This window comes from Canis lupus, chromosome 8 (genome assembly GCF_011100685.1).
Source record: "Canis lupus familiaris isolate Mischka breed German Shepherd chromosome 8, alternate assembly UU_Cfam_GSD_1.0, whole genome shotgun sequence".
In the NCBI taxonomy this organism is placed as follows: domain Eukaryota; kingdom Metazoa; phylum Chordata; class Mammalia; order Carnivora; family Canidae; genus Canis; species Canis lupus.
The window spans coordinates 75,311,016-75,323,197 of NC_049229.1; the positions used below are offsets into that span (position 1 = coordinate 75,311,016).

Sequence of the window (12,182 nt, forward strand, 5' to 3'; positions counted from 1 at the left end):
CACAGAGTTGTGATAATAATATTCCCACAATCCTTGTCTTGTGGAGAATGCCCGATCTCCTGCCTGAAGCCCGTGTCACATGTTAAGAGGTGCTTTCCTCTCTATGTCACTCACTAGGGAGAATATGTGCATGGACCACATATGTCACCATTACTTACTGCAAAATAAAATAAAAATTGTACAACATACATTCAAACACAAAATGAATCCACAGGACTAAGGTAAGAGATGGGAGGGAAATAAATTTAGGTGATTTTGACATAAAATTCCAGAGTCCCCTCTTGATCTTCAGCATATAAAGCAGAGGGAATTCCACACACGGTCTTTGCTATAACAGCATTGGAAGGGAGAAATTCTTAACTCCTGGATCAGGAGTCTCTGAGATTGTCTCATTCCTGGAACATGATAGATAGTTCTTGACTCATTGTGATCAACCATGAAATCACTCAGAGGTCTGAGAGAACAAACACTGCAAGTCTACAGGTGGAAAATCAACCTCCTTTTGAACGTAAGAGGTGTGGATGTTGTCATGGGGAGATATACCTGTGGCGATGAGGGCAAGAAGGAGGCTGATCCAGAATATTTTGTAAAGTATTATGAGCAGCAGACAGGAAAATCTGAAATTTAGATGTCTGCTTCTATGGGGCATGTGCTGGCTTAAAGCTCCTCAGGTGGTAAAGAGGGAGGAATCCCAGGATACTAACAGTTCTCAAAACCCCAGTGTTGTTGGAAGAATGTGTGGCACCAACACGATGCACAGCTACTAAGCACGGAGCATGGAAGGTGGCTGAGGACAGTGAGTCCAGCTGTAGGTTTCCTACTCTGTTTTGTCATAACCTGAGTGTTTTCGTGGTACCAGGCTGTAAAGGACAAATCAGAGGAGAGACCCTGTGGAGTGTGTCTGGGTGTTGTCACCGCAATCTCAGGCTGGGTGGATTAAAAAGGCGACACTCATTATCCCTGCTCTGGAGTCTGGTACGTCTGAGGTCCAGGTGCAGGCAGATGTGGTGTCTGGAGTGCCCCCACATCCTAGCCGTTACCTTCCCTTTTACCTCACATGGGGCCTGGAGGCAAAGAGCTTCCCAAAGCCTGGCATTTCAGTTTCATGATCCCATCATGAGGATGGATCTCCTGGCCTAAGTGCTGCCCTCAGGCCCCACTTCCCCTCCCATCACACGGATGTTATTTTTCAACATGGGGATGATAGAGGTCACACACAGTGAGCTGATATCAGCATTGATGCAGGGGGGACACTGACTCCACACAAGCCCCTCCTCAAGCAGTATCCCATCTTCACCACAGACCCACAACACAAACCCTGAGCCTGTGTCCTTCCCTGGTTCCATCCAAGCATTTATAACTTGCTAAGAGGTTGTGCTGCTCTCAACAGACATGATTGTGAAGGTGATAAAGTTTAATACTCTTGTCTGTGTGTGTGTTTCTGATCCTGAGACAGCAGAAATACACAACATCCTGCTGGGCACCCCCGTACCTTCTCAGGTTGTTACTAACATTGCTGCAGGGAGGCTTGTTCAAGACAGTTACCACAACAGGGATCTGTCTTCTCTTGCTTTAGATGGTTGATGCTTCTGTGGCCTCTTATCCTGCATGCACTTTATGCTGCTTCCACCAAGCTTGCTCCTTGAGGTGAGTGGACCTGCGGCGCACAAGTTCAGATGTGGCTCCACTAAATGCATAGTTGATGTAACTGGAGAGATTGCAATTTTTTTTTCACGTAGCGGTAGTAATCAACAAGTGTGAGCAACTTTGTCCTTTGTACATGTTATAAGTGTTTTTCATAAAAAAATAATATTTCTAATTCAGATACTCAAGAGATAAGACCAGGATAATGTGACCATATGACTCCTTGGGGCATACTGCTCAAAGGAGAGGAAGAGCAGACCCTGACAGGAAACCAGCCCATAACCTCCATCTGCACCGACTCCTGGCCCTTCAAGTGACAACTAGTAAGGAGTGTGCACCTCCTAGTGCTCCCGATCCCCTTCTACAGGGAGGTTTGTGTCTGGACTCACACTGAGGTCCCCTCACGGTGTGTGCACAGTAATACACAGCCGTGTCCCAGCTCTCAGGCTGTTCATCTGCAGATACAGTGTGTTCTTGGCATTGTCTCTGGAGATGGTGAATCGGCCCTTCACAGCATCTGCGTGGTATGTGGTACTTCCATCTTTGTTAATTACTGAGACCCACTGCAGCCCTTTCCCTGGAGCCTGGTGGACCCAGCTTATCCAGTAACTACTGAAAGTGAATCCAGAGGCTACACAGGAGAGTCTCAGGGACCCCCCAGGCTTCACCAGTTCTCCCCCAGACTCCACCAGCTGCACCTCACCCTGGACACCTGCAGACACAAGACATCCTGGTCAGGAAATGATCCCAATCCCCTGTTTCTCTCACTCACCTCCACTCACAGACTCAAGGTCTCTTGTTCTCCATGAATTACCTTTTAAAATAGCAACAAGGAAAACCCAATGGAGCACAGACTCCATGGTGAGTTGTGTGTGTTCTGTCCTGATCCCTGAATGGGGTCCCCTCGGGATGCTGGGGTCTGGGATCCTCTCCCAGCTGCAGGTTCAGGGATGGGCTGGTTTAATAGGTGGAGGAAAGGCCCTATTTGCATGCCCTCTGAGTATATAGTTAGCTCCAGACTTAGATTAGATTTTTTACAAGTTTCATAAACATGATTGCATTACATTTGAGGTCAAAATTCTGTAATGTCATGTAACGATATGAAGCGTTCTAACATGTGGACAGAATTAGCTTTGCATCTCTCAATGTCTTATTAAAACCCGTTGGCCAATTTAGGTAATTTTTAGTATATAGCATGTTACCGCCTATGAATATTTAATACGAATTATTTTATTTTTTTGCCAAAGTGAAAGGAATATTTTAATTTTCATTTCTTTTTTCTTTTTTTTAATAAAATAATTTTTATTGGTGTTCAATTTACCAACATACAGAATAACACCCAGTGCTCATCCCGTTCTTTTTTCTTTTTTCTTATAAATTTATTTTTTATTGGTGTTCAATTTGCCAACATATAAAATAAACCCAGGGCTCATCCAGTCAAGTGCCCACCTCAGTGCTTGTCACCCAGTCACCCCCACCCCCTGCCCACCTCCCCTTCCACTACCCCTAGTTTGTTTCCCAGAGTTTGGAGTCTTTCATGTTCTGTCTCCCTTTCTGATTCTTTTAGATAATTTGTTGTTAGTGTGTGGAAACATAGCTTTATTTCACATGTTGATTTTATACCCTGAAGTTTCCCTGAAATAATTAATTTTACCACTTTGTGGAGCTTAAAGGGTTGGCCTCTCTAGCAGATCATGTCATGTGGAAAATGAATTTTTGTCCTGTCTATGGATTTAAATATAATTTATTTTATTATTGCCAAATTTATTGGTTTGATCTTCCAGTAATTGGAGCAGAAAGATTTTCCTTCGTTTCTTCTAGGTTCTTTGGTCTAATTACTCGGTAGACAGAAAACTGATCTAAGGTGAAATTTATTTCATTTTGCAAGTGCATGAGCTCCCTAGAATACAACACCCAGACAGTGACCAAATTATGTAGCCCTTGTGTCACTTCGACAACAAAACATTGGGTTTGTGTAGATATAAAGTTAGGATATTGGCTTGAGTCAGTGAATTAGTGAGGGACTGACAAGGGTTGTTTGACTTCCGGGTCCTAAGGTCCTTATTCTGGTGCTAAGGATGATTCTGCCCTCCAGGTATAGGGATGGGAAAATGCCCATGTAGATTTATTTCTTGCCATCAAGGGGACATAGGAGGCTCAGCCTGTCTCTCCACTGGTTGATTCCCAAGTGACTTTAGTTCACAACAACCCAGGGGACCAGCTGATATATTTGGGGTGTCACAGTTTCTTCTCCTTCATGGTACCAAGATGAATACTCATGGTTGGAATAAGCATCCTTGTGTGGCCCCTGACTTGACAGGAAGGCTTCAGCATTTCACTGTTGAATATGGTGTTGGATGTAGGTTTTTCCATAAATTACCAGTATTTCATGGAGGCAATTTCTTATGTTCCTTGATTGTTAATATTTTTTTAAGATAAACGTGTGTTGGGATTTGTCAAATCATTTTAGGCATCAAAGGAAATGATCATGTAATCTAATCTTTCACTCTATTAATACAGGGGGTCCCATTTATGGTTTGGGCATGTTGAAGGTTCCTTGCATCCCAGAGATGATTTCCTCCAGGTCATCCCGTATTATCCATTCCTTGTGCTGTTGGATTTGAATGCTAGGATTTTTGCATTTATGTTCATCTGAAAAATTGGCCTGTAGTTTCCTTTCTCATAGAGTCCTTGCCTGACTTTAGTGTCAGGGTCATGCTGGCATCCTACCAAGATTTGGGCATGTTCCTTACTCATTAGATTTGGAAGAGATCGAGATGTTTCAGCATTAATTCTTCTTTAAATACTTGGTAAAATTAATAGATCAAGCCATCTGATCTTAGACTTTTTTTTTTCCTTCGTTCTGTTATTTTGGTTTCTTGTCTGTTTTGAGTCAGAAGTTTTTGATTATGGGTTCACTCTTCTTATTTGTTGTATTTTATTCATTTTTATTTTTTCATGAAACCATCTTAGTTGACTGGTGATTCTAGATGTTTTGCAATTTGCCTTAGTTATTCAAATTTTGCTCTATAATCATCCTAATATTTTATTCATGGTTCTTTTCATGATTTTGGTGTAAGTAGTATCTTGTATTTTACTCTGATAGTATTTATTACAGGCTTATCAGTTTTCCAGACTACCTATAAATTTTAAATTTTACTTATCTTTCCCATATAAATAATTCAAACTCCTGTCTTTGTTGTATTTGTTTAGTACCTTTTTTCTGTTTTAATAATTTTAAAGTTAATTAAATTAATCAAAGCACCATTTTTTCCATAACAGAAATATATATATATATATATTTATATGGAAACACAAATCACATGATAGTAACCATACAATTATGGGAAGGGAGACCAATCCTCAGGCATGAAATTTTGCTCTATATGAATATACTATGGAGCAGAATTAGTACATCATTGTGTGGCTGGCCTAACATTAAATTTGTAGACAGTGAAGCACATGATGGAGATCTGAAGTAAATTTGTGCATATACATTCAGCAAATCTTCCACAGGTTATCTAAGAGTACACAATGGAGAAAGGACTGTCACTATGACAAGTGGTGTTGGACAGCCACATGCAAAATAATAACACTTGGTCCTTATCTTACATCATCCAGATAGATGGACAAAAACCATCTAAATCTAAATATAAAATGGAAATGGAAAAATGGATTAAAGGTTGGGATCCGGGGATGGCTCAGAGGTTTAGTGCCTGCCTTCAGCCCAGGGCATGATCCTGGAGTCCCAGGATCGAGTCCCATATCAGGCTGCCTGTATGGAGCCTGCTTCTCCCTCTGCCTGTGTCTCTGCCAATCTCTCTGTGTGTGTGTGTGTGTGTGTGTGTGTTTGTGTGTCTCTCATGAATAAATAAATAAAATATTTAAAAGTGGATTAAATCTTTAAATAGAAGCCCCAACACTAAAAGATGTAGATGGAAAAATAAAAAGAGGAAAACATCATAACATGTGCTTGGCTCTGATTTCTTTGTTATAAAAGCAACACCAGAGGCCAAAAAGCAAGGAGACGAGTAGGGCTATATCGAAGGCAAAACTGTTAGGATGAATAATAACAGAGCAAGAAGGGAGATTATGAAATGGGAGTCAGTGTCTTCAACTATATACTGAAAAGGGGTTAGTATCCAAAATACAAAAAGGACTCAACCACAATAGAAAATGTGTCATCAAAAATAATAAGAGTAAACACATTCAGATGGACTTTTATATTATTTATTAGGGGTCTTTCTCCTTTTCTGGGATAAATCTAGGTAGAGGATTCTCTTTTTCTGTATACTTTTTAGTGGGGTTTGATTTACAAATATATAGTATAACTCCCAGTGCTTATTCTGTCTAGTGTCCCCCTCAGTGCCCGTCATCCAGTCACCCCCACACCCATGCCCACCTCCCTTTCCACCACCCCTAGTTCGTTTCCCAGATCTAGGAGTCTTTCATGTTCTGGCTCCCTTTCTGATATTTCCCACTCTTTTTTCTCCTTTCCCCTTTATTCCCTTTCAGTATTATTTATATTCCCCAAATGAATGAGACCATATAATGTTTGTCCTTCTCCAATTGACTTATTTCACTCAGCATAATACCCTCCAGATCCATCCACGTGGAAGCAAATGGTAGGGATTTGTCGTTTCTAATGGCTGAGAAATATTCCATTGTATACAGAAGCCACAGCTTCTTTATCCATTCACCTTTAATGGACACCGAGGCTCCTTCCACAGCTTAACTATTGTGGACATTGCTGCTATAAACATCGGGGTGCAGGTATCCCAGAGTTTCACTGCATCTGTATCTTTGGGGTAAATCCCAAGCAGTGCAACTGCTGGGTTGTAGGGCAGATCTATTTGTTACTCTTTGAAGAACCTCCACACAGTTTTCCAGAATGGCTGCATCATTTCACGTTCCCACCAAAAGTGCAGGAGGGTTCCCCTTTCTCCACATCCTCTCCACCATTTGTAGTTTCCTGCTTTGTTAAATTTCCCCATTCTCACTGCTGTGAGTTGGGATTCATGGTGGTTTTGGTTTGTATTACCCTGATGGCAGGTGATGCGGAGCATTTCCTCATGTGCTTGTTGTCCATGTCTATGTCTACTTCTGTGAGATTTCTGTTCATATCTTTTGCCCTTTTCATGATTGGACTGCTTGTTTCTTTGCTATTGAGTTTAATAAATTCTTCATAGATCTTCGAAACTAGCCCTTTATCTTATACAGCATTTGAAAATATTGTCTCCCATTCTGTAGGTTGTCTTTTAGTTTTGTTGACTGTATTCTTTGCTGTGCAAAAGCTTCTTATCTGGATGAAGTCCCAATAGTTCATTTTTGCTTTTGTTTCTTTTGCCTTCGTGGATGTATCTTGCAAGAAGTTACTGTGGCCAAGTTCAAAAAGGGTGTTGCCTGTGTTCTCCTCTAGGATTTTGATGGAATCTTGTCTCACATTTAGATCTTTCATCCATTTTGAGTTTATCTTTGTGTATGGTATGAGAAAGTGGTCTAGTTTCATTCTTCTGCATGTGGATGTCCAATTTTCTCAGCACCATTTATTAAAGAGACTGTCTTTTTTCCAGTGGATAGTCTTTCCTCCTTTGTCGAATATTAGTTGATGATTAAGTTGTGGGTCCACTTCTGGATTCTCTATTCTGTTCCATTGATCTATGTGTCTGTTTTTGTGTCAGTAACACAGTGTTTTGATGACCACAGCTTTCTGGTACAACCAGAAATCTGGCGTTGTGATGCTCCCAGCTATCGTTTTAGTTTTTAAAATTCCCCTAGGTATTCAGGGTCTATGGCCATATCACCCTGAACGTGCCCAATCTTGTCTGTTCTAATGATTTTTACATTGATTAAGTTAATCAAAATACCAATTGTTTTCTTACATAATAGAAAAACTCCATATTTATATGGAAAAATAGTAACGATACTGACCATGCAATTATAATAATAAGAGTAGTCAGACATTAAAAATAACTCTACAGAAATGTATTTTATTTTTTGAAAATATTTTATTATTTTAATTTATTGTTTTAATAATAAATTTATTTTTTATTGGTGTTCAATTTGCCAACATACAGAATAACACCCAGGGCTAATCCCGTCAAGTGCTGCCCTCAGTGCTGGTCGCCGATTCACCCCCACCCCCCACCCTCCTTCCCTTCCACCACCCCTAGTTCATTTCCCAGAGTTAGGAGTCTTTATGTTCTGTCTCCCTTTCTGACATTTCCAACACATTTCCTCTCCATTCCCTTATATTCCCTTTCACTATTATTTATATTCCCCAAATGAATGAGAACATATAATGTTTGTCCTTCTCTTATTGACTTATTTCACTCAGCATAATACTCTCCAGTTCTATCCACGTTGAAGAAAATGGTGGGTATTTGTAATTATCTTTTCATTTCTGTTTTCTTTTCTAAAAGCCTTTCATCAAAATACATCATTTTTAGTACGGTATTTTATCTCCTATTGAAATTTAATCCTAAATCTTTATTTTTGATGCTAGCTAAGTTATGTTTTTGTGAATTTTATATAGATAATTTTTCTTAGTGTTTGGAATCATAGCTGTATTTCTTTATTTTATATCCTGAACATTCCCTGACATCATTAATTAATTCCTAGAGTTTGTGGAATTTGTAGGCATTGGCTCTTTAGCAGATCATCTCATATGGAAACAAATAACTTTTCTTCCCTCTCCTGTTTAATTTTTTAATTGCCTAATATCCCTCAGTAGGTCTTCAACCTGTTGTAGCAGAAAGATTTCTCTTCTGTTTTTCTGGTTTCTTTTTCTCATATAATAAATCAGTAGATATAAGTATAAGTATAAGTATATCTAGTAGTATAAGTAGTATATAGATAAGTATATCTAGTATAAGTAGATATAAGTATAAGTATATCTAAGGAGAGATGCATTTCATTTTCCATGTGCATGAGTATGTAAAATACGACACCCACACAATGACCACTGTAGGCAGCCCTTCTGTTTGTTGGACAATATGACAGTGCGTTTGTAGATAATTAAGGCCAGGATTTGGGATTGGGTTAGAGAATGAGTGAGGAACTGACAAGGGTTTTCTGCAGAGCCTTCTGGGCCCTACATACCCTACTCTGATTCTGAGGATCATTTTTCCCTCCTGATACAGAAAAGGGGTCGTTCCCACCGGAGATTTATTTCTTGCAGTCAGGGAACTCACTTTCCATGACTGGATTTCACTTCCTGAAACAGTTGCTCTACCAGGGAGTTCACGTGTAAACTATGGACAGGATAGAAGAGCTGAGATATACTATAAACACCAGGTCATGCCACCAGGATGGTGTAGAAACACTCTAGAAGAATAAATGCATATAAACATATGGATAAAGGATAAACAGTTATTCTAGGTGTTTGTGGATTTCCAGTAATGAGCTCACCATTGGAAACCTCCCTCGGCTATGGAGGGAGAGTAACAGATGCAGCTGGGTATTAGGTTGGGGACATGGGGGACCAACGTCGTTCCCAATGGTGAGGCACACACTTCCCAGCAGTCCGTATAACACAACTCTGGAAGGAGATGGTACCACTCAAATCCCTCAGGGTCATCAGAGACACGACTTGTCAGAGCATCATTACTTGAATCCATGTGTCACAAGGGTCATACCCTCTTCTGGCTGCTGTAATATTGTGCAAGGACTGGGTGGAAGTAAACAACAGACACTCAGGACGCCTGGGTGGCTCAGTGGTTGAGCATCTGCCTTCAGCGCAGGTAGTCCTGAAGTCCCAGGTTCGAGTCCCTCATTGAGCTGCCTGCGTGGACCCTGCTTCTCCCGCTGCCCCTGTCTCTGCGACTGTCTCTGTATGTCTCATGAAAAATAAATAAAATCTTCAAAAAAAAAAAAAGAAAAAGGGATGCCGGAGTTTTTCTGAATAGAATAAATAACAGAAGGATGAAGAGTTCCATCATTCTTCCTGCCTGGAGTCTTGATTTGGAACATCCATGTCCTCCTGCCTTGGAGTTAGTTACACATGCACGTCTCCAGATGCTCCAATGAGAGACTACTTCAGAGTCAGACGAGAATTACTCCACTGGATTCCCTGGGTCCCCACCTCATGAATGTAGATCAAGGACCTCTCAGCCTATTCAGTCATGGGAGCCAATGTGATGGGTCCAGTTCCTCAGAAGAACTCTTAAAAATTCATGCTATTACCTCTTGTGGGTTAAAGTAATTTCAGAAAGATGCCATGTTATAAAGTCCTGAGAAGTAAATTGCTATGAATAATGGATCATGTTTTGTGTTTGGGACAAGAGCTGGTTGAGGATACTGAGCAGCTATGAAATCCTGGAGAAACATCATGATGCAAGAGGGGAGAGACATTTGGGGCTTGGGCTCACTTGGCAGAAGTCAGTTTCTGCTCATTCTGGGGGCAATTCTTAGTCTTTGCAGACAGGGAAGTGTAGATGGCATCTGAGGGTGATATCATCATGTATGTAAGACAGGGAGATAATGATTTTGAATAAGGAATATTCTAATAAAATGAGTACATTTGAAGTGAAATTTTATATATCAATTCATATAGTTATTGATATAGAGTCAACTATTTGTAATCACATATTTCAGTATTCTCTCCATCAATAAATTTTACTTTTAGGTATTATTTATGTAAATATTCTATATAAAAAATATTACACACATTGTAGCACTCCCTGTCCTACCTGCATTTAATGTAGTTCCTCGAACAAGGCGACCCATCCTCTCTGAGAAAGCCTTCTCCAGAACCTTGTGCATCTGCTCCTGGGGCAGGAGCCTTGTGCTGCATGGTCCTGAGCGCCCCCTGTAGCCCAGACCCCGACTCTGCTTGTAGGACCCCGTCTGGGCTCACAGGATATTTACTGCAGTGTCTCTACTCAAGTAGTACATTGTGAATGGGCACAGTATATGACCTCCCAAATGTGTCTCTGGAATTGACGCTCCTCGAGAAAAAGCCAATGCTGAGATATACTGACCCTCCCGACCTCTGAGGTGAAATCAATCTCCCGAAGGAAAGCTGTCCTCTCTGATTCAGGAAGAAACATTTCATTACCATAGGAAATAAGATTTTAGGGCCAAAGAAGCTGCAAAAGAAACCTTACTTCTCTAGGAGTTTACTTCCACAAACCCACATTTCTATCTGTTGTCATGCCTTTAAATCCCCACCCTGTATAGAGATGTAAGTCCTTTCTACTTTGCTCACATTTCTGTGTCTTTATATTTTACAAGCCGCTATACATGCAAGATTAATACTATTTTTCTCCTGTTCGTCGTATGACCAAGTAATTATTAACCCATCCTAAGAATGTAGAAGGGAATGAGAGAAACCTTTCTGCCCCAACAATGGGTGTGTTGTTCCTTCAGAGAGCTCTTCCAGTGACACCATGTGCTCTGATATCATCTGCAATAGTGACCTGGGTTCCTAGCTATGCACAGTCTGCAAGGAGACCCCAAGGAAGGGTCCTCTGAACTTCTGGTGGAGACATTTCCCTGTAGCCCCAGATGCACTGAAAGTTTACACTCACCATAAGACCAGGAACTGTCAGGGCTTTGGGGAGCCCCTTATCTACTTTAGGTTCCTGGGAAGGTTCCTGAAGGTCACATCTGATTATTTTTTTATGAAGACACATGCAGCTCACAGGGCACTGCAACTCCACTGTCCAATAACACACACACACACACACAAACACACACACACACACACACACACTGTAGCTGATATTTGCAGCCAAGATCCCAATGTGCCCTTCTTCCCTGCACCCAGCTCATGGGCAGTGTCCTCCACATGGATGCTGGGGGCCTGGGTGTGTGACTTGTTTCAAGTCAACCCAACTAAAGAAAATATGATTCAAGCAGAGATAGGGAAGAGAGTGCATACTGGGTTTGTCTGTCCTCCAAATGCCTGGGATCCTGCAAGTTTGTGCATATGAGAGCCCAGACCTGCCCCTCAGATGATAATTTCCAGGCTGACTCACCCTGTCTTTGCTTCCAGCACTGTGCCCCATACCCATAGGGAGGTCTCCATAAACATCAAGTCCCTGGATTTCCCCTTTCTCAGAGGGCATAGCCAGGACCCTGATTTGAGGCCATGGATGTCAAGAGAGGGCAGTCGCCCCAGAAGCAAATAAAGGATATGATGCAGAAATAGGGTTCCTGGAATACTGCATGTTGGATCAGCATCCCCTAAGTGACAGGGAAGGATTTCTGAACTGGGGGTTTCCCTATGGAGATCAGTTCCTGTCTCACCTGTGCAGAGGGGCTCATGTGTATGTCAGGTTTCAAGAAGAGAAGAGCTGCACATAAAAACCAGAGTGGATGAGATGAATCTGCTTCTGGTTTGAGTAAAATACCTCCTCGCTAGAGCTTGATATTGTGTATATATGGTACTCATGCGTCTTCTTTATGGTGAGCAGTGCTTTGGGGCCTGGGGGCATTCTGGTCATTGCCACAGTGTATATCGTCCAGCTTGTTCTCACAACCCTCTTCAATTATGCTATGCAAATCACCTATTAACGTGTTAGGGTGTGTATCCC

At 41.3% G+C, this 12,182-nt stretch overlaps 1 pseudogene; it reads right to left on the reverse strand.

Moving 5' to 3' along the window:
* Nucleotides 1-442: 442 nt before the first annotated feature.
* LOC119872967 lies at nucleotides 443-2,504 on the reverse strand (annotated as a pseudogene).
* Nucleotides 2,505-12,182: the final 9,678 nt, after the last annotated feature.